General features: G+C 47.0%; 1 pseudogene; it reads right to left on the bottom strand.

Moving 5' to 3' along the window:
* Positions 1-3,459: 3,459 nt before the first annotated feature.
* On the bottom strand, positions 3,460-3,638 carry LOC119432091 (U2 spliceosomal RNA; annotated as a pseudogene).
* Between the last annotated feature and the right edge of the window lie 2,172 nt (positions 3,639-5,810).

Here is a 5,810-nt window from a genome sequence, read left to right as displayed (position 1 = left end):
ACGCTGGGGGCACTGCTGATGATGATCCCGCGTACGCGTACACCAACCCCGACGCAAGTTAGCCTATGAAGCTTTGCTTAAAAAAATGTAGGTGATTCGGCGCAGTTCCCACCAAGCGACAGATGTTAATTTACTTGCCGTCACTATCCTGTGTAGGTGTGTCAAACGAGTCCTTGGTTTCCTGGCCAATTTCTCACAGTGTACACATTTTCGATGGTGTTTAGAGAAAACACAGGTGGCAAAAAAGGCTAAAAATTTGCGCGAGGAAGAAGAGGACTAAGACGGCAGCTCGAGGTAGGGAGCTCAATTCTATTCATGATCATATCATTTCAAACTGTGTCCTTGCCTTTAATATTACGTATTCTGAACTTACTGTAATATACTCCTGCAATCTAATATTCGTCTATTTCACGACCAATCGCTAACGCGTCCTGCATTGTGTTTCCCGGGCGCAGATCACAAAGACGAAGCTGAAGCAACGTCAGAAGATGGCAACGCTGAGCGCAGCCCCAAAAAGGCCAAGGTCTCTGTGAATCGCCCGTGGCATCGCCGCTGCGAAAAGACGAGCGAGGAAGAGAGTTACCGGTTCACCATCCATTCATACCGCATCCAGATAGGACAAATATGTTAGCTTCTGCGTTACTATGCGAGCTGACGGAGACCGCGAAATCAGCGTCTCACAGCGACGGCGAAGGCACCGGGGCAGAGGACAAAGCAGCGCCTGGCGGTGAGCTCGGTCCCGATAACGTGCTCGGCGACGAGCTCGCCGACCGGGTCGTCTCCCTGGAGGCTCTTCATGGTGCTTCGGATTACCCGGTAGAGCTACCAGTGCCACAAGTCGAACACAATACCATGGAACTGCGGTCGTTCACGGGAGCCTACGAGGACGCGGCTTTCGAGGTGGGTGGAACGGAGCACGATGGTGAGGCTGTTTCGGGCTCGAAGGCTCCTGATGATGTTGTCGTGGTGGCCCAAGAGCCAGGAGAATCTTGCGTGCAGACATCGTGGTTAATGATAGGTCGGGGTGCTCCCACCACCGAACCAACAATGGACGGATTCCACAACTCTGGCGAACCGCTCTTCCACCTGGGCCCGGAGATTGACTTGGACAACGGTCTCTGGCCGACGGTACTAAACTACAGTCCCTCGCAGGTCGACAGCGGCTTCCGCCCAAGAAAGAAGCGTAGACTCACCAGGCTCGCGCGTGACGTCAAGCGAAAGCGCTTGAACCGCCGAGCCTCCAGGGTCGACGAAAAAGAGGACTCTGGCTGCGAGGCTGACACCGAGTTGTCATCGTCAGAGGATGAGGCAGAGCAGGAGGACGACGACGACGAAGACGACAACAAGGAAGAAATGGCGGCGCTTGGTTTGCTGTGTCTGGCGCTGGTGGGCACGTGCTGATGTGCTCCGCATTCGACGAACTGATTAGTGGGGACCTCGTTTCGTTGCTGGACTCGGAAGCAGTGTATTCTCAATTTTCGTACACTATAGGTTGAAAGTATGCGTTTATGAGCAGCAGCTCGTGTTATACGCATATCATGTGCAATGAAAGCGAAGTAAGACTGGCAGAGCTTTCTTGTTTGCGAAAATATTCGCACGGGGTTGTTAAAAAAGTATTCTTGTGACAGCACAAATCAGCCATGGCAATACTCCCCGATTGAAGTGAGCCCTCGCTAAGCGCGTTTTTGGGCACCTCCAAGTTTTCCTGTTTATATAGTGTGCTTTTTTACTCATGGTACCAAACATTCACGCGATAAATAAGAATGCGAATGGTGGTATTCTTCTAAACCTAAGTGTAAGCAGCTCTATGTTATCGATTTATCGCAACACTGATTAGTTATCAATGTGAATTGAACAGTTTTAAAGCGTGTAGTGGCACCGACGATAAAAGCACGGAATCCTTGAGAAGGCCTATGTCAAAATAGAATTTCATGTGCTCGCTACAAGTCCTTGACCTGAAAGGCAGATGGTTTGAAAATAAAAGCTGTGAAAACAGTGAAAAACAATAAAAAAATCTGTTTCAGGAAAATTATTACCGTTTACAGTTTTGAGTAATTGCGTAGGGCTATATTGGGCTAATTCTGCTGTAAGATCTTGTGGCAACACGTGAAAGTTGTGTAAGTAAAGATAGAATAATGTAATAAAAAGTAGCGGTGTAAAAAATAAATGGCAATGCATTGATATGTGTATTATGCTCAAAGTTCCGTTGCTTGTTCTACAACATACCCGGCGACGTGCACAATAATTACTTCACGCGTCTACGCTTCGGTTGGTCGTCGTATTTTGCGCAGCAGACAACATTGCGAGGTGAAGACGATTCTGAAGTGGAGTATATGACGTCAGACCGGCTCCCTCAGAGTTAGCTAGTGCAAGCGGAGGGCAAGTGACACCTCCTAAATGAAGCACCACAAGAAATGCGTCTCTAAGATATCTTGACTCATATACCCATTGTGAGCGTTAATTGTCTATCGCTTCATAACATTGACGTCACATGCGAAGTGTATGTCATCTGGTATCATGTGAAATGCGACAGCATTTTATTTCCTATTCTACTCGCTTTGCTGCACGTGGGTTTCTGTACCGTGTGCGATGTAAAGATAGAGCCCCACAGATGGCGCCACAATGCTGTTTGTTGCGCACTGGCTGCAGTAGCGTAGCAACAATATCGCGTGAAGATGCTCATCTATCATACCAGCGATGCTTGCTAGGATGTCCGTGATACTGTTTATATACCCATGATGACAATGCCTATGATGACGGTTAAGATTTTTATGGTTCTTCAAGAGAGTATTCATTCAAATGTTCTCATAGTGGGGGGGAGGCATAATTTGGTGAATGCTGCATGAATTATTTAACCATGCAGTACCAGCCTGCAACGTATTTTTTCTAAAATCACTGCGGTTTCATTTATCCGCAGCATACGACGCCCGGCACGACGACGGGTAATATTGAGCAGGGCGCACAGCGCACATGCTGGCCCTTTCAAGCGTCCCATGGTAATTTTTCGCACACAGCCGTATGATTATAGAACAGAACTAATAATCCACTGACAAAAACACCAGTCACTCCAGTAACAGTTAAATGAGTGCGCATATTGGGCCTGAATGACTAACCACCATACATGTACGCAACGAATTACGTGTCATTATTAATTTGTCATCTATTGTACATAAATAAAATTGTAACTTAATGCATTTTTTTCACGCTAGCCCTCACTGTAACTCAGTGACTTTTTTGAGTAACCAATTACATATATTTGTTACTTTATTGGGGAGACAAGCTGTAACAGGTGAAGCAATTTTGGGAACCTGAATTTGGCCGGAACTACAGTAGGACACCCGAGATAGTTCCACGCAGCACTCTCACTGATGCGCAGGTTCAGGTAGGAAAACCGGGGATTCTTTTTACCGCGGAGCTGTATATGGCTAGTTTAGAGCAAATCGATGTACGTAGACGAAGAACCATGGGACCGTCCCGAAGATAGTGCAATACCTGGCTAAACCGCGGCGGAAGTGAAGCAGGATTCAAGCACCCCGCCAACTTGCACAAATACCTTGAATATCTTGGGTCCAAGTACAACCCGTATGAGATATCAAGGTGATAAGACCAGATACTACGCTTTGACCCACGTCGGCCATGTCTACGTTCGCACCATACACGTGTACGCCATCCCCCGTATTCAAACTAGTGCTTACATATCTGAGTGTCTTCTGTCCCCTGATGGCATGCTCTACGTAGGCTCCTTTCCTCAGTTCTGCTCTGACTGTGAAATAGGTAGGCATGTGTTGTAGCGTCTGAAGAAGAATAGCGTGCCTACCAAGAACGACGGCGTGAACAGAAAAGGAAATGGGCACGGCGGAAGCGCAAGAACACCGATGATGAGCTGGCCGCGGACGCCAAACGTAAGCGCGCTGCCCGCGAAGACCGCGAAACGAAAAGAAATGCGAACCGTCCATGTGGCTCCGTTCCCGCAAACTTGGAACGTTTCACCGGAGTAACGGTCAAACACCACATACACCGCTTCGCTGGTCATCCACATTCCCAGAGTAGAATGGTACTGAATATTTTTTTATCTAAACGACTCCCTAACAATGACCACTTAGGACCTTAATGCCAGGATTTCACCTACGGAACATTTTGGCAGCTTTGCGCTCACCTCACCAGGAGGGTCTTCTTCAAGTCCCAGCCACACCGACACGCTGAGCGTCAGAGGGGAACCAGATGCTGAGTCACGACAATTTTGGGCGCCATGCGTCCGTGTATTACAACAGCGCCCTATGTCACAGCGTACACTTCAAGCGACTTTTTGGTGGCTCTGGTGATGTCTTGACAACAAAAACGACGGAAGAAGCATGAAATGTTGAAAAGGCGATCGTTTGTGAAGATCAGCAATGTATAAAGGGCTGCAGAAGACTCACTGAATCTGCCAGGCCAGCTCGTTCTGTTACGGTATCTCTGCAATGTTGGTAAAAGTTTGGATGAAAGGAATCTAGAAGCAATTGATTGTAACTCCCACCAATTACATTTTTGAACAAAGTAATTGTGATCGGTTACTTCTTTCTGTAAGGTGACAAGGAAATTTATTTACCCTTAGTCACGCGTACAACTATTGTATGAACGTAGAGTACAATATAACGTACTGCACATCGTACGTGATATAAACAAAACAAATTGGCAAACAAAAAAGTAAATGGTGCCCGCTTGACACTGGCTTTGCCACACATAAAACCACTATGGCAGTGTACATGCAAAATCAGAAATGTCAGCCTCGGATTCATGAATGACACCCGAGGCACACATGAGGGCAGTCGCTACTCAGGCAACCAAAATTTGGGCATTATTCTGGCTGTAGCAAAACTTTGCTTCGACGACACGGTTAGGTACCACGTAGACCAGCGGCGAAGAAACTCGGCTTCACCGAGTTTGAACAGCTGTTCTTCAAGAGGACCCCATATTAGCACGCGTAATTTGCGCACTGTGGTGTACACTGCTCTATTTGGCTGCCGGGATCGTTCTGCAATGTTGCGGAAGCACCACAAAACGTAGCTAACGCTGTAGTAGACGAGACTCGCAAACCAGTCTCGCCGCTGTGGTACCCGCACGATGGATATTGCAAATAATCTTTCAACCAGTTTCCAGAAGGTGCGTACTACAACGCACTTCATTACTACATGCGTGTTGGTCTCTGTGCGCAATGTATTCATTTATCATTGGCTAGCATATCCCAGCGTTCAAGCCTGTCTCTTGTAGGTAGAATGTCCCACTGATATGGCCAATCAAAATCCTTCACTTTAGAAGGCAAATCAGGTGAAGGAACGGCTGTCCATGTTTTTGTAGTAGCTGTCCCTGGAGGGGGTCAAGATTCCTACCGTTTCCTATGGAGCCAGTGAGTAGTTGTTGCAAGTATATGTTGTTTAATGCAGCCTCCATAGATTCAACACCGGCTTATGTGCTTTCTTCGAAATATTTACGAAAGTTTTCGTTCATGTGCAGGAGCTTGCAACATAGACAAACTGTTTTGTCTGCAGCGCATGCCCTTTTATGTAATTTACGTAGTATAAACAAAATCAACCGAAATGCCTATTGGTGCTCGATACGATCGGGTATAGTCTCTGTTTGTCTGTACCAAAAAAATTCACCGTGCATGCACCCTATACAGCTGATAAACCAGCGAAGCTGAAATGTGCTGCCGCGGTGTGGGCTACACGCGATTTCTTTCTTTCCTTCTTTGTTTCTTTCTTCCCTCTTTCTTTCTTCCTTCCTTCTTTCTTGTCCCTGGCTCATACCCACATATCCTATGCGGGTAAGCG

The sequence above is a fragment of the Dermacentor silvarum genome, chromosome 10, assembly GCF_013339745.2.
Source record: "Dermacentor silvarum isolate Dsil-2018 chromosome 10, BIME_Dsil_1.4, whole genome shotgun sequence".
Classification (NCBI taxonomy): domain Eukaryota; kingdom Metazoa; phylum Arthropoda; class Arachnida; order Ixodida; family Ixodidae; genus Dermacentor; species Dermacentor silvarum.
This window is presented reverse-complemented; position numbering and strand designations above follow the sequence as displayed.